A 20,990-nucleotide genomic window follows, 5' to 3' on the forward strand; every position below is an offset into this window, starting at 1 on the left:
AGGAAAAATCACATTCTTCTCTCAGTTGCTTCAAGAGAGAGAAAGAAAGAGAGAGAGAGAGAGAGAGAGAGAGAGAGAGAGAGAGAGAGAGAGAGAGAGAGAGAAAACAAACATGCACACATGCCCCAGGTGCAGCTCTGGTTCACTCCCTGCAACCAGGCAATATGGCAGGATGCATTTAACCAGGTGACATTTAATGCATATGTCCTTTGAAGAAACCATTCAACATCAACACAAAAGAAGGTCGGAGGGTCAGAAGGTGGTGCTGGTGGGGGCAGTTCTGGTTCACTAGGAGGTTTATTCCGCTGTCTTTCCCATGAGTAGATTGAGCGCCTCCTCATGCCAAGCCTGGAGGGATCAGAGATGGTGTCTGCTCTGAAGACCTCACCATGAGGAAGACATACGTGCGATCTCCAGAACATGGGGAACTGTATCCAGAAGAGCCATATAACCATACGTGGAGTTTTTCTTTCAGAACATGTGCAATATATGAAGATCAATGACATAAAGCCACAAATATAACTGATGTTTCTTTGAGGATTCAGACTGAGAGACTCTTCAACTTGCAAGGCAGCAAGACTACCCCAGTGCTAAATCAGACCTCAGTTCCCTCTGACACTTACTAATACTGGACAAGTTACTTCCCCAATTTGATCCTCATTTGTAAAATGGGGCAATAATAGTAACACTTCTCTCATGAGGCTGTGGTAAAGATTAAATAAGATCATGCATGTAAAACGTGTGAAAGAATGCCTGGCTCAGGGAGGGCTTAGGAATCTCTGCCATTATCATCACTGTGATTGTTACCATCTGTGTACGGATCGTGGTTCTTAATCTGGTATTCACAGCTTCCCAGAGGCTATAATTGTGATGGTGATGATGATGGTGATGATGATGATGATGATGATAACAACTAACATTTACTGAGAGTTCATTATTCAGGCCCTCTAGTGTCTTTCAGCATTCTCAAAACCCCAGTGGAAATCGTCTTTTTAGTTGCCATTGGAAAAACTAGCTGACAAAAATGTCAAGTCCTTTGCTTTGGCTCTTTTTATACCAAATTCAGAGTGGTCTAGCTGATCGCTTTGGGCCAGTCAGAAGTTGGGAGTGGTACATTGGTGTCTTTAGTTAATAATAATTAAAAAAAGATCATTCTGTAATAAAGTCTGGTAAGAAAAAAAAACCAAACATCTAGTAGATGGGAGGCAAAAAATAAAGGGACCCCTGTTGGTGAAAAGGCCTGGGACCTAGTGCTCACATAGAGTGGTTCTGGAAGCGGCCTCGCTCACTCATGCTAGGGGAATAGCTGCGTGGGAATTTTAATTCCTGACACCAGCTGGTTCACCCGTCGCTCCCCTCTCTCATGAAAATCAGCACATGGAAAGCACAATCATGTGCAAGTTCATGGCAAGGGAACCCGGCTGTCTTTCTAGAAAATTTATGATCTCTGAAGCAGAACTAATCTTTTACCATTGTTACCTACTTTTTTTTTGAAACAGGCTCCTGTGCTTTGGGAAGCAGGGTCCACTCCGTGTCGGAGGACAGCTCTGTGGGTCAGCTGCGGGAAGACCACACATCTCCCAGCCTTGAGTGCCAGTCTGTGCCTCCTCTTCACCTGCTGCCAGAGTGGGTGGAAGGAAAGCCTCTCACCACCTCACGATTTGGGGCATTTTTCCAAGGCCTTTTTCCAGAATCTTCCAGTTGTTCCTCAGCAGGTAACAATATTATGCAGACCAAGAACTTGGGTCCACGGTTTTCTAGGTCCTTAACATGCCACCATTAAATTCCACCAAAGCAACATTCAAAAGGGCACTGTGATGTAAGACCACAAGTGACAAGTCCTCTGTATTCACTCACCTACTCACTAACTCCATTCAGTCAACGAGTATTTCACTGAGCACATGCTATGTGCTGGAATGGCAATAGAACAATTGTTTTAAACATTTTGTACTCTGAACTACACTCTGGCCAGCAGAGTTTGAATCAGTGAACTAACAAGGGCCAGCAGAAAGATTCAATATTTTAAATACTGAACTGAAGGCCTAATGTGTACATAGAGCTGGTCTGGACACTAAGGTTGCAAGGATTAATAAGATAAGGTGCATGACCTTGACAAGGTCACAGCCTAGAAGAAGAAATATTTCTGCCTATAGCTAATCATAATGCCCCGTGATAAGAGCTGTATGAATAAGGTGCTGTAGGCTTAGAAGGAATGAGTTAATTCAACGAGAGAAGGTATCCCAGATGAGAGGACATTAGAGCTGGGTTTTGAGGGTTGATTAGGTGTTCATCAGGCTCGAAAAGAGAGAAGGGCATCCCAAGTGGAAGGAAATGCATGAACAAAATTAGGGAGGGGCCGGCTGAGTGGTGCATTGGTTAAAAGCTGGCTTGGGACGCCAGCTCTGAGCAGCAGGGCGCCGGTTCGGATCCCACAGGGGGGCCAGTGACACTGCCCTCTATAGCTAAGATGGTGAACAACAGCTCGACCTGGAGACGGGCTGCCATGAGTCGCCAGCGACAGCGACAGCGTAGGCTGCAGCCCCTGCTGTAATGGGCTGCCATAAGCTACCGTGTGTGGCTGGCAGCCAGCTTGAGCGGCTAGCGGCCGGTGTGAGCTGCCAAGAGCCACCATGAGCGGCCGTCCAGAGGCCGGCGACCGATCTGCCTCGCCCGGGAAGAGCGCAATGATAATACCAACATGGGCTAGTGAAGCAACGTCCTCCACAACTAGACTGAAGAACAAAACGACAGCAACTTGTCTGTTCCCCTCCCCCAATTTCCCCAATAAAAAATCTTAAAAAAAAAAGTAGGGAGGTTTGAAGCCAGGAAGGTCAGTTTGTGAAGGGCCTTGAAAGCCAGGCTAAGGAACTTAGGGACCAATTGCAGGGATGGAACGGGGTTTTAATGTGATCAGATTAGCATTACAGAAGACTCATTTAGGGGGGCTCTGGGAAGGAGTTAAAGAAGAGACTCAAGGCAGGAAGGTGGTATAAATGTTGCCCCGATGTGCTCTCTGTGACCAAATTCTAAAGCCATCAATAAAAATGGGCCAAACCAAGCAGAAAGGATACTTCTGCCAATCCCTGAATGAGGAGGTGCCTTGTAAGAAAAAGAAAACGTGGCGTTCGGAAGCTCTAGATCAGAATGGCAAAATGGGTCAAGATTGGCCCTTGAGCTTGTTTTATTTGACCTGAACAAAAATTTTTTTCAGTTTGAATTAGGAGCCAGAAATTTGACTCTCTGGGATACGGCATTTCAAACAGAGGGAACAGCAAGTGCAAAGGCCCCAAGGCAGGAATAAACTTGGCTTGTTTGAGAGACAGCATGGAGGCCAGGGTGGCTGCGGTCCAAATGTCCAATGCAGCAGGGAACAGAGCTTCGTCAGAGACGGGCAGGGGCCAGATCACACAAGGTCTCAGACCACGGCAAGGAGTTCAGATGTTATTCTAAATGGTATGGGAGAAACTGCAGGGTTTATGTGGAGGCGATCTGACTTATACTTAGGAGTCTTACTCTGGCTACCCAGAAGAGGCTGCAGAGTGGCAAGGGTGGACAGGGAGGCACATTAAGAGGCTGAGAGTCCAGGCAAGAGATAACAGTGACTTGAGAGGTAGCAACCTCGGACAGAGGTGGTAAGAAGTGGCGCTGGGTGTCTGTTTTGGAGGTGGGGCCTGCATGCCTTGTGGACAGATTGGCTGTCAGCAGCCCAGTCCTGGGCCAGATGGGGGGTGGGGAGGGAGTGTGTGGCAGCCACTTGGACAATCCCCCTCTGTCTCATTATATCAGAGAGACAAGCAGCTGCGTGGGGTGGGGACTTAGGCAGAGGCCAAAGGGCCAAGGCCAGAGTCTCAGGGCTGCCATTGTCCAGGGCCAGGACTGGGCCCACAACCCACTTGGAGCGAGTGGGGCGCCATGAAAAGCCGTGGAGGCAACAGGGGAACACTGGGCCTGGGAGTAGGGCCCCCACTCCTTGCCATTACGCTGTGCGCACTCCTGCTTTGTTTTGCTCCTGTTCTGTAATTACAGAAATTATAGAGGTTTGCTTCAGACTGCAATCACTCTACTCGCTTTTATTTCTTTCTGAAACTGTGGTTCAGGAAAAAAATTAATATTGGGTTTGGCTTCATTCCAAGAGGAAACACAATGCAGTTTATTCTCCGCTTTAGGGGAAAATGCTAGGCTCAATCAATTGGGCAAGGCTTTGTGGAGCATCTGTTGTGCTCCCAGACCCATGCCAGCTCCTATCAAAGGAGATCAGCATTTATTGAGCGCCTATTGTGTGCCAGGCTTTTCACAGGTACTGTAACCTCCAGTGCTTGTTCTATCTCTGTAAGTGGAAGGCCATTTCACCTACCTGACAAATAAGGAAACTGAGGTTCACCAGCCTGGGGCTACTGAAGAAGTCTCAAACTGCTTAGTGATTCAGGGCCCTGCTACTAAAAGTGTGGTTTTCAGAGGGGCAGTATCGGCCCCACCTGGGAGACTCTTAGAAATGCAGAATCTTGGGCCCTGCTCCAGGCCATGGAATCAGGAGCTGCATTTTAACCAGGTGCACATGGCAGCTGCAGAGGCTGTAGGGTCAAGGTGACCCTGATTATTTCACGGAGATTGTTACAAATCTCTGTGTGGCCAGGGACTATTTAGCCTGCTTGCATCTGTTTCCTCATCTGTAAATATGGACCCCTCTTCTTCAAAGGATTGCTGTGAAACTCTGAAGGGAGAGAATGCATGGAAAGAGACCCGTGAAAGCAGAGGGCCTGGCATACAGGAAGTACTCAATAAGTAGCAGATTAGAGTGCCATTCAAAGAGATGAATGGCCGCGGAAGTGCTTTGTAATTGAAAAACGTTGTACAAATGTGAGGAACAATTAATGGCTGATTTTGAGGTACAGAAGGTTAGAGGGAGGCTGGAATTGTGCAAGGTGGATGGCAGGTGCTGTGGGAAGGCCTTGTCACGCATGGCCAGATGGAGAAGGGGCAGGTGGACAGGGTCTCCAAGGCCTCAAGACTTAGGCCTCACAGGCCTGAACCCAGTCTGGGGACAAGAAGTCAGTCTTTGCAGGGTGCAAGCTGCAGGTAAAACCGGACAGCTTCAGGTCTAGATGGGAGGCCCTCATCCTCGGAGCTTGGGGCCAGGAGCTATGCAGCCTCCTTCCTAGTCCAGACTTGTTCCATGCCACACTGGTATACCTGATCTACGCTAGCAGTCTACAGATGAAGAAAAAGGCCCAGAGAGGGCTGGCGGCTGGCCCAAGGTCACACAGCACGCAAGTGGTATGATCCTTACAGGTCCCCACCACCCAAACTCTCAGCCCACTGCACTCACTTACTCAAGAGATGAAGGAAAGCAGCTCTGCATGGTGGCACAAACCCCTCCGCTGCCTCAATATACCTGAGAGGTAATTTACAGACCTGGGAGCATTTCTCAATAGCATTTATTGAATGCCTACTCTTTACAATATCCCAGTGTGACTTTCAAGTAAGTTACTTATTTTCTCCAGTGTTCGTTTCCTCATTAGGAAATGGAGTCAATAGTAACCACTTCACACAGTGTGAGGACTGGGTTTGAATTTTCTAGCACTGTGCCTGGCCCAGCAAGTGCTAAATAAATCGAAGCTAAGGTGATTATTAGTTCCATTTTAAAGATGACGGTACTGAGCTCAGTATCATCAAATGACTTGCCCAAGGTCACACAGGATTTAACCCAGGCCCTCTGAATCCCAGTCTGGTGGTGTCTGATCACCCAGCAGGTGCCTTCCAGATACCGGTCTGTGTGAAACTCTCTGAAGCCTTTGAATGTGGCCTTATAACCTTCCGAGCCTGCCTGCTGAGTTCCACAGGGGGAGGCTGTGACTGCACGGACATAAGTTCGCCTGGCCTCGCAGAGCCATGACAGTCAAGGGAATGGAGGTTCCTGCCCTTCCCCTTCGCTTGGAGCCTCTGAGAGCTTGGAAATCTGGTTTTCTGGGTGCCTCCAAAACCAAAATGTCGGAGAAGGCCAGCGGATGCCGCACCCGAACAACAAGCGTGAGAAAAAAAACCCAGCTTTATAACTCCTAGAGGCTTAACAGAGCCATTCAGAGGTGAAATGAACTCCAGGAGTCATGGTTCTCTATCTTCTGTGGTTGCATACAGAAAAAAAAAATCAAACAAAAAAACCCCTCACCACCTTCTCATTAACAAACAGGGAAAGACACAGGGGAGTTCAGGGTGTGGCAAGGAAGTGAGCCAGACACTTACTAACATGCCAGGGCCTGCTCCAAATGCTTCATGTACATTAACTTGCTATTATCAATCCCACCATTTTATTTATAGTAAACTGAGGCACACAAAGGTAAACTGACTTGCCAAGGGCCTCCCAGCTAGGAACTAGGAGGGCTAAGGCTCGACCTCAGGCAGCTGGGCTTCTGTGTCCATGCTCTTAACTGCTCTATTCTGCTGTTTCTAGTGGGGTGCCTGTGGAACTCCCAAGCCCCACCACTGGGGTGTGTTAATAGTGGCCCATTTCCAGTAGGCAACTCCCTCTAGGACAAAACCCCACAAGGATGAGACCTGACACTCTTTTCAAGAAGCCCAAGAGAGGCGGGTGGCACTAGATCCTCTGAGGCTGGCTCCAGGAAAGGCCCACGGTCGTATTGGGCAAAACCTGTAGCTGTCCTGGGAGCCGATGAGAGGTCACATGGGATCCAGGCTGAGCAGCTCTCACCAGGCCCCTGGGGTTGGGGTCTCTAATTAGTCTCCCAGGAGGCAGCCAACCCCATGGGGTGGCAATCCCTTCTGGGAGTCCCCAGCTTTGCGCCAACTGCAAACATTGTCTGTACTTGTAGCAGCCCAGAAGGCCTGGCCTTAGGGCCCCGTCTGCAGGGAGAGGGCCTTTCTAGGGGCTGGCGGGAGAGGAGGAAGCACAGTTAGCTTGAGACTCTGGAGTCCTCACACTCTGGTTTGAATTCTTGATCCAGAGTTTACTAGGTGTGTGATCTTGAACCAGCTCCCTCTCCTCTCTGTGCCCTTCATTCCTTCCGTGTGCAAGGAGAGTAGTCAGACTCTAACTTCTAGTACGTCTTCTGACTTTCATCCTCAATCTCATCTTATCCTGCTTGTCTCGCTCACACAATAAGTGGTTTGCAAACATCTGTTCTAGCCCTTAATTGTCTGCAATGCCCGACTGAGCACCTCACTTTGTCACGGCAATTTTCAATCCAATTCAACGTGCATCGATCCTGCACCGGCAGGGAGCCAGGTCCCGTGCTGGGTGCAGGGGGATAAGGACGCACTGGGAGTCTGAGTCCTCCTGCCACTGAGCCCTTGGGACAGCTGGGAGATGGACCATAGAGCCAACATCCACATGAGAAGCTCTTCCACAGCCCAGAGAAAAGGGATGGCACCCTACCAAGGGAGCTTTGGTTCAGGCAAGCAACTGGAAGAGGATGGCATCGGGGCTGGTGGAAAAGAGGACAGAAGTAAGGACATTCTTTGTATAATCACAGCCAGTGCAGCAGGACTGGAATCCATGCTTTTAACCAAAAGCCTAACTGCTTCTGGTCCATCCCAGGCAGAGAGAACAGGGTGAAAATGCATAATGTATGTTGAGACAGTGAGGCGCCTAGCTTGGTTGGCTAGAATCTGGGGTGATTTAGGGAGCATGGCTTGGAGATAGCCAGTGGCAGTAAAAGGCTTTGGATGTAGGAAAAGGGGGTATGTCGTATCTTGTAATAGAACAACAATCACACAGAACAGTTATTAAGTGATTATTATGTTTAGTGCACTTATGGATGACTGTGTTTAGCATTCACAACACCCCATTGCACAGATGTGGAAACTGAGGCGCCAGAAGTACAGCAATTTGCCCGGGGTCCCAGGCCCAGGAGATGGCAGCTTGGTTCCGAAGTCCATTCTTTTAATTGCCCCTCCCCACTGTGGGTAGTGGGGGAACTTGGGGCCACTGGAGCGTTTTAGGGGAGATTTCATCGGATCATGATTTGGCAAGAGCCTGGCAGCTGTGTGAGAGAGTGCGGGGAAGGGGGATGGTAGGACAGCACCTGAACTGGGACCTTGGTGGGGGTAATGGGGAAGGCCCAGTTACTCCACACAACTTAGCTTCTCTCCTAATAACTATCATAATTCTTCTGTCCTATCTCTCCAGCTACACTGTCACCTCTACTAATAAGACCCCAGTCTTCAACTGCCTTTAATTCCCTCCCAGCTGCTCAAACACATACGTGCTCTCCTGAGTGCTTTCCTCTGTGACAGGCGACGTTATCATCATAAGTCCTCAAAAAATGTCTGCTTTGCAAAAGATGGCAGTGAGTGGGGTGCTGGTGTTTAACAAGGAGCTCTCAGAAAGCAAACAAAAGGCCCAATTTGGGGCATCTGTTGATTTTTGTGGTGGGAATGCTCCTACCACAGCCGGTTCTGGGTATCACCACAAGGTCGCAGGATTGGGAAGGGCTGTGCACACTCTGTGCGTGGGCCGTTGATTGCTTCCTGTAAGAAAAGCTCCAGATAGCGCCTCCTCAGCTGGCACCGGAGCAGGCTCTGCAGCTCATGTGGGTGCAGCTGGAGGGAGGGGTTTCGAGCGCAGACCCTACATGGATGCCTAGCAGAGCTAGAGGGGTGGAAGAGAGAAGGGTGGGAAGGAGGAGGAGGAAAAGAGAGTGAAGAGAAACAGTGAAAGAGAGGAGAAGAATGACAGAAAAAAGGGACACAGGAGGAACGCAAACACCCTGTGATCTCACTGAACCTTTGGAAGAACCCAAGGAAGGAGGGAGCCTATATTTTAGCAACGAGAAACCTCTGGTTGGAGGAGCCCAAGGTCACAAGTGGCTAAGGAGCTGAGATTGGAACCCAAGCCACAGAGCCGCTCTGCTGACGGTTCTAACGGGACTTGCTGTGGGCCAGCCCATCAGCCTCGGCCCTCCATGGAGGGCCCGAGACACCTCTTGAGACTGTACCCTGAACTGGGCACAGTGGGAACCCAGTGGTGTAGGTCCAGGTTCCCAGCCTCCAGGCCCTCACACCTCACAGTAAGTAAGGTTGCCTCTTACTTCCCACCGTCCTTTGGCGGGTGGGGAACTTCTTAAGGACTTCTGTTCCAGGGGACACTTCTGAAAAGGTGCCTGGCTCAACCAGCCAGAAAGGATTAATTCAGATCAGAAAAGAAAAGTGACACGATGACTACCTGGCATTCTTTGACATCGCTCTCCATCTTTTAAGACATGCTTGTAAGAAACCCAGGGAGTTAAATAACCATTCTCTCCTGTTCAACATGTAAGTGAATGGCTCTGAAAGGCATTAGGATAAAGGCCCTTTAAGATCTCAGATTTGGGAAAAGGAAAAACATAATACTGCAGGGACTGGCTGAACTAAATGACGATCTGTGATAAGTCACATGCAGACGCACAGCCCAAATGGAGAGCTGACTCCGTGTCACAGAGTGGCACTTCAGTGACAGCGCCCTGGGCATCTCCACTGTTGCTTATCAAGCATCCATACCTGGGACTCCATTTCCTCCTCTTGACAACTCTGCCAGCTTTCTCAGCCCCATTTTAGACATGAACACACCAAGCCCTCCAAAATAAACTGTATGGACCAAGAACCCAAAAAGTCACACTTAAGAACCACCAGGGATCTCAAACTAGTGGCCCACATGGGTCCCACATATGTGGTTGGCTGAGTGCCATCAGCTTAGAATTTTAAAATTTGAATATGCATACTTGGGAGAGGGGGAGTGGGTATGTGTTTTACAGTTTACTACAAGTCCCACCATGACTGTCATCTTGTCCTGACCTTCTTGGACCTGCCTGGCCCTCAATGGCCTTTCAGTTGGCAATGTCACATACATGGTATAATCTGGTCACTCCAGAGAGGTCTTTCTCTAAGTAGTAGAAGGACCAGGTTAAAACTGCACCTTCCCTAGGGGATATGCAAAGCTCTTGGGGGTGGTGACATTTATAAAAGCACGTTCAGTATTATAATGTTATATCTGGGAAACAACAAATCCTATCGTTCTCTTAATATAAGCTCGTTTGGATTTTTAAAAATGTCGAGGGTAGTTTGCAAGAACGGGAAGGGCATGTATTTTCTGAGTCAATTAAGCATCAGATTCCAGGGTCTCAAATATTTCCCATAAGAGAAAGCTGATTATCTTTTTAAAAGGCTCGAATGGATGCTCACTTTAGCCAAGGCATCTGTTCTTGATTCATTTAGTTAGCTTTCAAAAGGAATCTTTTTTTTTGATCCCCCTGATTAGTCAAGTTCAAATGGAATCTTTATAGTGTGAATCCCCCCTTCTTTGCAAAGTAAAAAATCCCACGTAGCAAGAATAACCTGCCCACTTGGGGAAACGGGATTTTTGCTAATAAGCAAATTTTCTTAAGTTCCATGAACAGTAAACAAACTCAAGGGGTATTTAGAGATACATTTGTCATGAGCCATGACCGTGGCAGGCAGAATAGGGCAGGCAGTATATAAGGGCACCAGCCTGAGGGCAAGAAAACCTGGTTTTGGGTCTCAGCCCAGGTGCTGTATGACTGAAGGTTAGTCACCTAATCTTTCTAACACAAAGGTGATGATATCTACTTCTAGGGCGACTGTGGGGATTAAGTGGGAGAATATGTAAAGTGGTTAATACAGTACCTAGCAGAGGGTAAAATAAGTCACCTGCTTAGGTCTATTATTATTATTATTGTTATTATTATTATTATTATAATAGCTGTGGGAAAAAAGTGCTGGGCAGAATGCTACAGTTATCTTAACCTATAGGCAATCAATACAAGGGAATGGTGGGAGCCACTGGGAGACGCTGACCAAGTCCAATTCTCAGAGCAAATTGTTCATTAAACACGATTCCCAAAATGGACATGTGTACCTATCCTGTAATTAGCACATTCATTCAAATCCTGGCTAAATGTGAACTGTCTTCATTTGTCCCCAGTGCCTCGCCTGCCTGCATGGGTGGGAATCTGAGGCCTTGGGCTCATTGCTCCAGGCCCTGTCATCCAGCCCCAGGATCAGCAGTGAACAATTGACGCTCCCTCTCTGGGAAACTAGAAACAGGTTGCTATGTCTGGGGGTGGATTGGCTCAGACAGGTTTGCGGAAACAAAAAAAATGGTTGCTTGCCTCTAAGTAATCAGGACCTCAGCTCTCACCATTGTTTTTGAAATAGCCAAGTGTCCGAGTCCAGCACCCTCTTTCTGCTTTCAGAATGGAATGGGGTTGTCTGCCAGCTCCCATCACATCTCTGCCAGCATGCAAAGGATGAACTTTGGGGTTTCTCAGGGTGTTAACCCCATGTTCTCCAATCCCTAATGAGGGAAGTAAATATATCGCACCAGTTGTGCAGAAGAGAAATGAAGAGCACAGGTGACAGTATTTTCCAAAAGGGTTTGCAGTATGGGGTTATTTAGGAAGCCGGCATAGAGGAAACAACTTCCCCTAAGGTGGTCTTCACGTAGGCTTTTGGGGACAGTCCTAGGAGGAGCACCAATCACGCTTTCTAAATGCAAGTATTTATGCATATTTTTGGTGATGGGGCTGTTCATTTGTTCTACTGATATGCACCAGCCTGGAATGAAGAGCCTGTTATTTATCACTCTTGTACTTGCTTTAGCCATTCCACTCTTCCAACCCCACTAATTAGAAGCAATACATGGGTGGGGGCAGACTGATTGTTCTCCTAGCCTCTCCTCTCTGTTGACTGAGAGAGCTATATGCCCAGGAGCTGGGCTCGATGCTCTGCGTAACTTAACCTTACTTGGTCTCACAACAATCCTATGCGGTAGGTCTGTTTTCATCTCCATTTTGCAGATGAGGACACAGAGGCTGAGAGAGGTGAAGTGACTTGCCCAGGGTCACCCAGCTAGGAAGTGGGAGGAAGGACTTTGACTTTGGCACCAAAGCTGATGTTTGGAGATACCTTGTCATATTGTTTCTCCATTATTCTTCTGCTGGGAGTGCTGCTCCTGGCCCTTAGATCTCCATGAGCACTCTCCTTAACTTCCCTGGAGATCTGATTATGTCAGTCATTTTGTACCCTAAGCGGTACATTGTTTTGCATGGAAATTTGTTGTTTTATATTGTAGGCCTGTAATTCTTAGGAATTACTCACTTAAATCTGTCCAAACAAGAGTCTAGTAGGCATCCCAGGTATGATAAAGTTTGAAACACAAAATCATAAATTATAATATAATAATTATAAAAAATAATATAATTTTATTCAATAATGTAATCAAATAAAAAACACTGCAATTTGTCATCGGCCGGCATTCTCGTCGGCGATCGCAGGAGAATACTGCAGGATCGCAAGGAGCAGGTAAGGGACTTCTCTGGGACACTGCAGTGTAATCCCGAGTGTGGCTCGGGGTTACCGCTTTCTGGCAGTGAAAATTAACCCCGAGACACACTCAGGGTTACCGCCAGGGTGGTTAATGGCCTTTTAGAGAGGTCTGGGCGCTCTGAGTGCAGGTCTGGCTCCCTTCTGCATCCCTATCCCACCAACCGCATTCCCACCCACAGTGCCCCTTTCCAGGCCCTCCCCGTTGCAGTTTGGGGTTTAAATCCCAGTTCCACCTTTGTCCCGGTTGTGTGACCTCAGGGAAGAGTCACTTCACCTCTCTTCACCTTACTTTGTGCCTCTATAAAGTGAAGGTGATTATCTCTTTCTGCCGAGGTCTTAAGAAGGATGGAACTAGACAAAGCACATTTCCTTGCACTTGCCCCAACCCCACCAGCCCCAAGCCTTCTTTTTTGGGAAGCTCAAACCCTAGATATAGTCCCCTCGGCTCTCTCACTCGCTCGCTCCAGCAGCTCCCAAATCAGCATTCAACACACATCACTCTGCCTTGTACAACGCCATTATCTCTCGAGGACACAGGCTCCGTTGCCACGGCAACCAGAGTCCTTCCACCAACTCTATTTAATAATTTCTCAACGGCGGAGCTGGGCTGGCTTGGGGTTAAAAGCTCCGGGTTCTAGCATCTGTGGGCCTAAAACACCTCTCTAGGCCTCGGTTTACCTATCTGCAACAAGGGTTTTGTGGCTTTCTCTGGCCTAAAAAAACCTGAGAACCAGCCTTGGAGGTCCAGGAAGTGGGAGGCAGGGGACCAGAGCTACTGGGGAGGATTTGAAGGTTTGAGTGACATATTAAATCCACAAGAAGAACCAGAAGCTGCCTTTGGTGACCGCGCTCTCTCCTTCTGCTGAGTTGCCTCCAAAAGTCACTTTTCAGACATTTTTGCAACCTCTGAGACCTGCCAGGTTCAGGGCTGGGGTTGGTTAGGAGATACAGGTTTCCTCACAGCCATCGCAGCCCTCACTGTGACCAATTTGCAGATGTGCAAACAGGATTGGAGAGGAAAAAGGGGTGTCCATGGTCATCCAGCAAGCCCAGAAAGAAAGCCCAGCCATCCAGAAAGCCTGGCTTGGTGGTGCCTAGAGAAAAGGGCCAGTCCCCTGTCCTGTCCCTCTGCCCCACTCAGCTCACAGCTGATCTTCCTCTGGCCCCCACCTGTGTGGCCTCTGGCTGTTGCTTACGGAGCCACACAGACAATCAAAAGCAAGAAGTAAGTACCTATTATGTGTTCCCCATTATGTGGTCACTGCAGACACTAGAAGACACAGCGTTTATGGCGTTGACGGTCAGCAGCTCTTCCAAGCAGGAACAATGCCTGATTTATCTCCATGATCCACAATAGGGCATGGCACACAGTAGGTGCTCAAAGTTTTATTAGGTCCAGTTGTTGGCCCACATCTGCCCCTGAAGGTAACTTGTCTAGATGCCATCAGAAGCCTCTAAGAAAATCTCACAGGGCAGTCACTGGTGTCCCCAGCTCCAAGGAGACACTGCAGATCCCGTGCTGGGAAGGGGACAGGTGTGAACAAGGCTTTGTGACTCTCGTCTGGCTCCAAGTTTGGGGAGGGGTGCTTCTGTCTTGGCCCAGGCCGATGGCATCACTTTTTAAGCACAACCATTGTAGCTCAGTGGGGTTATTTAACTCCTCTGAGGTTGGCATTCTCATTTAATACCCGCGGCATAATTAACAATGCGGCATCTGCTCTGTCATTAGTGGCATTCACTGCCATTTGAGAAACGGCTCTTATCTTCCCCAGTCATTAGTCTCGGGGAGGCTATTATGGGGGAAATGGAGGAGGAAGTGGGGCATGCAGCTTTCTCCCTCCATCTAGGAATGGGGAGCAGGCGATCCTAATCGTCCTGTTCCGTCCAAACCCCTGGGTGTTATGGACTGAACCCAAAGCCCAGAGAGGGGAAGGACCCTGCCCGCGGACTCCAGCAGGCTCGCGGCTGGCCGACTGGAGGCTGCTCTCCCACTTCTTTCTCAGGTTTGTGAGCCCAGACCTCAGGGTCCCAGACCCAGATCGAAGTCCCAGCTCTGCTGCACGCCAGCGGGGTGACCTTCGACAACCACATGAATTCCTTGGGCCTCAGTTTCCTTATTAGGGATCCTGGGACACTGCCTTGTAAACTGCTCAGCTCAGAGCCTGCATTACAGCCACAGCTCAGAAGTGGGGCTTGCATTGTATCTGATTATTTGGGCTCACTGTGCTGGACCAGCCTGTTAAACAGGAACATGTTATATATATGTATACATTTAAATTCCATCTTCACAGAATACTCTCCAGTAAGACTACTTCTTCCCCATCCCCAAACCCCGCTTTGGTTTTTTTAATCATAGGTGAGCGCTTGACCTCAAGGAAACATCCACCGTGGGAGCAAAGGGGCTCAGGTGGCAGCAAGGCTAGGCTGCAGAATGGAGCACAGACAGTGCATGGGGAGCCCATGACCTCTGTGCAAAGCAGGCTGTGCAACCCAGAGCAAGTGGCTCCACCTCCCTCGGCCTCAGGGTCCTCCTGCTGCTGGGGACAGTAGCACCTATCCCCCAGCATTGTTCTCACCAGCCTGGGGCAGCCCAGGAGGCTCTCCATACTTGGTGGTCAGGGCCAGGCTGGCCACACAGCCAGGAATGAGTCAAACCTTTAGGTGTCCCTGCCTCTCCCAGCACCCCAGAAGTATGCTCCCAGGACTCATGATATTCCACAATCTTCAGCATGGACAGCAGTTCAAGGGCAGAGGGGAGGTGGGGTAATGGGCAGAGTGAGTGGTTTCCAGTCCATACCCCCTGCCTTCCCTACCCTCTTGTCTGGGCATGCTCAGAATCACACAGCCCGCTCCTCCAGCAGGGCCCAAACACCCCAAGGCTCATGTCCGAACACTTCCCCACACTTTTCCTGGTCACCAAGGCCCTTAGATCCTTCTAGACAATCTCACAGGGTCCCTGGTATTCATTTTCACCTAAATCCACCCAGATATGCACACTTGTACGCCTGCACATGTGTCTGAAAGCAGACATCCCTTCCTTTCCCCTCCATGTCCTGCCACCAATGGGGGCTCCCTGGCCAAATGAGCACACTTCAGACCCCAAACCCTGGGTGTGATAGAGGACACATTAGCCTCAGGCCAGAGCTCAGGTAAGGCAAGAATAAGATGCCACGGCCCTTTTTTCCAAAACCTCATGGCTGTGCCTCCACACATTATCCTGCAATCTTCATCCCTGTGTGCTGTGTCCTGCCTCTTATAAATCCGGGTTCACCTGGACTCCTTCTCAAGGGGCTACCTGGTTAATTTGGATTTGGGCTTAGAAACAGTGATTCCCATCAGCTGGGAAACCAGAGGTCAGGAATGAAGGTGTCCAGGGCTCCCTGAGCCTCAGTTTTCCCCAACCAAAAGATGGAGAGAATAATGGTAATAATAATAAAAATGTTAGTTTCACCTAGAGGTCCCAAGGCTATTGCACACTTCAATGGAGAAAGCACTTTGTGAAATTCTACCTAAGTGTCACGTGTGTGTGTATTCAAGTGTATGCAAAGAGGCCTCATTTGAGTCAAGGTCATTCTGATTTGGGCTTTAGGAGAAAACTAGCTTTAAAAAAAGTCTCTTTTTATTTGAGAGGATCATATTTTCTTCTCCTGGAATACTTTATACAGTATCACAAGAAAGAATAGCTGCAAGAGCATTTTTTTTGTCTTTTTGCAAACTGTTAAGTGCTGTTCTGATATCCGGGAGTACTGTTAGCACGAGTTCCAGCAAACTGCAATTCTGATACCAAATGTCACTGCTCACCTCCATGTGGCTGCTGCCCTCTCCTCACACAGAACCTCCTTCCCAAACAATAAAGCCATGAAAGCTACCTGCTGTTAATGTCTTTCGGGGCATCTTTGACCTTGAATGTCCCTTTGGCGAGGGCTCAGTTATCTCAAGGGCTGGCATGCGACACTGATCTTGCAGACGCTATGCAGCTGACAGGTGGGCAGAGCTGCAGGTCACTGACCGAGGCAGCATCCTCCAGCCTGACCTGTATGCCAGGATCCGATCTGGCCCCGGAAGCTGGGGGCCCCTTCTGCCAAGAGTCCAGCCAGGAGGGCTCCTGGCCCCCTCATGTGGCCCATTCCACCTAGCCTAGCTGCACACTCCCAGCTCTCAGAGTGCCACAGCCAATCGCTCTGCAAGACCTGGCCTCCTTGTAATTTCCAATTTGTGAGAAATATAAAAATAGAAGGCCATTTGCTGCAGGCAGCTCGCATCAAATCGGATGCCACTTTTGTGTCATGTCAGATCATGGTAAACGGAGCTGATGGCTTCGTCAGCCTCTCTCAACAGCTTCCAGAGCGAGAGGGTAGTGACAAATTGGGGGACACCTAAGGAAGAGGGAAAGGTGGTTGGGTGCACATAACATGAGCTTTAAGTGGATTTAAAGTCTAGGTCACAAATATGTCGTAACAGGCTGGGCACCTGAGTGTGAATCCCAGTTCTGTCACTTAGCAGCTGAGGGATGCTGGCCACAAAAATTCATCTCTCTGGGCCTCAGCTTCCCCAGTTATCAAACAATGGCTGTCACACCACAGGCCTCCCAGAGCTGTGGCAAAGCTCGATTGATGGAAAATGGGTGGGAAGTGCTTTGTAAGTGTGCAGCTCCTTAAATGGGGAGTTGTGGTCCTTGTTAAGTGACAACACCAGCGGCTTTTCTGTGGCAGGGACATCAGTATGCTGTGGTTGAGCTGGGGCCCCAGAGCCATTTACAAGCCCAGCGATCTTACAGCCAGTGCCCTGACCTCTCTCATTCTGTTTCCTTATCTGTACAGGGACAATTCTACTCTGCACCTCACAGGGTTTTGTGAAAATTATATGCAATAATGTAAGTAAGGCACACAGCACATTTTCTGGCAGATCAACTTGCAATAACTATTGGTTATTATTGTTATTGATGATATTATCCTTGGAACAATATTGAGTGGTTTGGTTTTTTTGTGTGTGGTTGTTTTTTTCTTTTTCTGTTTATGACTGAATCCAAGCCTGTGCTGAAATATCACAGCTTGCATTCACATCTACCATGTACGCCAGACAACCCTTACCTCCGCTGTAAGCTTCCCACTCGCTCTCTCATCCCCTTCCTCTGGCTCCAAGGCCTTCAGGTGAGCTGCACTGAAGGAACGTACTGTTTCACAAAGCTCACTGAGGCACATTTCCTGGAAAGCCTGATTTTGGGGTCCACACCTGGCCTCCTATCATTTTCCCTCTCAAGTACCACCCTCTCTCCCTCCACCTCCCAGTGACCTTCAGAGCATGGGGCAAAGGTGACAAAAGGAAGCACGCTGGGCCCATTTGAGGAGCTAGAGCTGAAGGATGCCACGGGGCAGTGGACAAACGTCTGAAGATCTCTTCACTGAGAGGAGGCCCTGATGCACTTTGCAATTGGAAGTCAATTCAAGGTTGTTTTCACTGTGTCAGGGGCTGTGTTCTGCCCACCATTCTCTGGGCACAGAGAAGCTCGGGCAACTGCACGGTTGAATTGAAGGGGCAGTTCTGATGTAGGCAAAGACAGGCTTAAAGCTGGGTGCACCTCGGGCCAGGTGACAGAGGAGCTCAGGCATCCCACTTGCTCCCAAGGACAAAGGGGATATACTGCAGGATATACCGCTGGAAGTGGCGGGCAAGGCTTAATCGATAGGGGTTGACACTCGGCCTGTGATGCATATACAAGCAACAGAGTGGGGAAAAAGACATGTCTGAATTCCAAGCGGCTTGAGACGTCCTACCTCAGCTGATGAGTTCACAGCCAGGCCTAGGAGCAGGTCTTTATGTGATGGCAAGAAGCCGCCTGTGCTTTATTTACTGTTGCTCTTAACATATGCTGGGAAGGTAGAGGAGCAGTCTGACAGCAGGCCTAAGAGGCCTCACCGTCAATCATCAAATGCCGACCATCACCCCACCACCTCACTTTATGGAGATGAAAACTGAGGCCTAGAGACTCAGCCACGGGGCAAGTGTTGGCTGAGAAACAGAAGAGCACGGTTCAGATTCCTGCCCTACTGTTCCTCCATGTGTAACCTTGGGCAAGTCACTTCCCCTCTCTGAATTGCAGTTTCCTCACCTTTGCTGTGGGGGATTAGAATTGTACCCGCTGCACAAGGTTATTGCAAGAATTATAAGCTGGGCACATGGGAAGCTTTTTGGTACTCCATTTCTTCCTTCCAACAGGGACGAGAATTTACCCAAGGTCACCTGGACGGAAAATGGCAGCACCCCAGCTCAAAGTCAACTCATCCAGGTCTTCTTCCTGGCTGTGGTCTCACAGGCCACTGTTTATAGCCTTCCTGGTTCAATGGCACAAGGTAGATATTGTAGGTAGGTCCATGCTAGTGGTGTCATCACCTTCCATCCATGCAGGTTTTATTCTAAGACACATACTGAGCGCCTGCTGTGTGCTGGGCCATGCATAAACGAATTCATAGTGTTTGGAGCTCCTGGTTGCCAGGCATGTGAAATCCAGGGAGCGACAGAGCTGTTGTGCTTCTTTTGGCTTTGATGAACTTGCTTTCTCCTTGTCGTCACCCTCTGAGTTGCCTACTCATTGGCTTGTAGACACCCATTCCAGCCCCATCCCAAGTTCATGGGGGACCCACTTCTCACCAAGCCTCCAGCCCTGACATAAAGTGTCGCACATCAGGAGAGATGGTTCCTGCTTTCTCTCCCAAGCGGCTGCCTCTCTCCTGTGTGGTTCTTAGGAATTGCCCCACTCTCCAGATGCTCTGCCAGACAAGCCGGGCTGTGTGTCCCATTCAACACACTGTTTGTCCTTCAAGGACTGGCCACTGAGCCAGCGCTTGGCTGGAGAGAGAGTGCTTTCTTTGTCTGCAGCCTGCCTCACAATTTATTTCTGAGGCTCAGGGGCGGCTCAGCCATTTTGCCCCGGCTGCTCTGGGAAAAGGTCCCTCCCATTCCTTGCTCCAAAGAAGAAAGAGGGTCAGGGTACAAGAAGCCTTTCGTTCCCACTGACCTTCTTTGTTCTGGAATTTGGGAGTTGGGTAGCCTTTTCAGACTCCCTTATGAACACATTTTACCCAAAGTTCCCAAAGAAAAAAGCTAGGCAATACCCAGCACCCAACCCCCCACTCTCTCTCACCAAGCACCCACCTTGTGTGTCACAGAAAAATGAAGGTCAGCCCCAAAGTCCCGTTGCAGAGCCTGACAGTCTCTGATTTGGGGGATGTCACCAAAGCCCAGGAGCCATTTTATTCAGCACCCCCCATTCCCTGCCAGTTCTTCATGGGAATGAGGCTGAGCTTCCCCACATCAGGAAAAAACGGGGTGTTAACGCTTTTTTAAATCCAATTTTCTCCTTGGGGTTCAAGCCTCACTACACATGGGGACCCCGTGGTCATTGCCCCAGGGTAAACCTGGCAGACAAGGTAGCCTCTTTCTCATCCCCGGAGAGATAAATGCCAGGACACAAGGCAAGAAGGTGTGAGCAGTCCCGAGGCAGCAAGGGGACACAGCCTTCGAAATCTCTGGAGAAGCCCCCTTACCCTACATTCCTCGGGGGAACGAGTGGGGAGAGACGCGCGAGCTTGTGTGCGCTCAGCCCAAGCTGTGGTGTGCTTTTTTAGCCATCATTTCTTGAGAGCTGGCGCTATCCTGGGATAGGAATGTGTCCCATCCCCAAGTCGCCCGACCCCCTTACTCCTTGAAGAATAAATGAGGGGGGCACGGCACTATCTCAACGCAGCTGACCCCGAAACGGAAAAGTGGCGCACGGCCCCCAAACATTCACTCCTGGTTCCCCACTGTCCCCTGGGGAATGGAATGGAACCGGCGCTTCGACGGCTCCAGCAAAGTCCAGCGCCAGCTGGGAGTTCCCAGGGGCCCCGCGACAAGGAAAAGGCATGCGATGCTCGCGACCCTCGCGCGAGTCCCCTGCCCCCCACGCGTCCAGGGGAATGGCCATGGCGCGCGTCGACGGTAGGAGCGGCGCCCGGGCTCCTTCATGTGGCCTGAGGCGAGGCGAGGCGCGGCGCGGAGGCTGGAATCTCCGGGTGTCCGCCCCCCATCCCGCCCGGCCAGGGGCGGCGGCTCGGGGTTCCCGTCAGTCCTACCCAGGCCGTCCCGGTCTCTGCGCCCCGTGCCCCGACGCCCGCCGTACGTTCCTACCTGCGGCCGGGGCTGAGCTGCCCGCAGCGGGCGCTGCGCGGGCAGCTCGGCCGCTCCGGTGCGCTCCGGGCGCGGGGCCGCTCCCGGCTCGGGACGCGCTGCGCTCCCAGCTCCTTAGCTCCTCCGCTCCGCGCAGCTCGCCCGCAACCTCGCAGCTTGCTAGGTCTTTCGAGGGCGGGAGGAGGGATGCGGGGAAGCGTGGGGGTGGGAGAGCGCGGGACGGAGGGGCGGGGAGCTCGGGCGCCCCCCACTCCCCTGAGCTCGGCTGCCCCCGTCCTCCCAGCTTCCTCCTCGCAGCGTTCGCGCCAGCAGCTTTCCTCCTTTCCCTCACCCCCTCTCCTCTCCTTTTCCTCCCCTTCTTCCCTCTTTCTCCCATTTTCCCCTTCCAGTTCTCCCCTTTCCATCTTCCACCCTTCTGTCCTCTCTTTCCTCTTCCTTCTCCCTCTTCCAACTCCTCTCCTCACTCTGGCCTGCTCCCCTCTCTTCCT

At 50.1% G+C, this 20,990-nt stretch overlaps 1 protein-coding gene across 3 annotated transcripts in view; it reads right to left on the reverse strand.

The window, feature by feature from the left end:
- SLC6A1 (solute carrier family 6 member 1) overlaps positions 1-20,704 on the reverse strand; it is a 42,345-nt gene extending 21,641 nt beyond the window's left edge. For 2 of the 3 annotated variants that reach the window (XM_019651141.1, XM_019651140.1), the window contains exon 1: positions 20,503-20,703. The gene's annotated coding sequence lies outside the window, so the exon portion shown is untranslated. Of the gene's footprint in view, positions 1-20,502 lie in introns of all 3 variants that reach the window. The other variant, XM_019651142.1, reaches the window with a different exon arrangement.
- Between the last annotated feature and the right edge of the window lie 286 nt (positions 20,705-20,990).

Source organism: Hipposideros armiger, unplaced genomic scaffold, assembly GCF_001890085.2.
Source record: "Hipposideros armiger isolate ML-2016 unplaced genomic scaffold, ASM189008v1 scaffold_152, whole genome shotgun sequence".
Taxonomy (NCBI): Eukaryota; Metazoa; Chordata; class Mammalia; order Chiroptera; family Hipposideridae; genus Hipposideros; species Hipposideros armiger.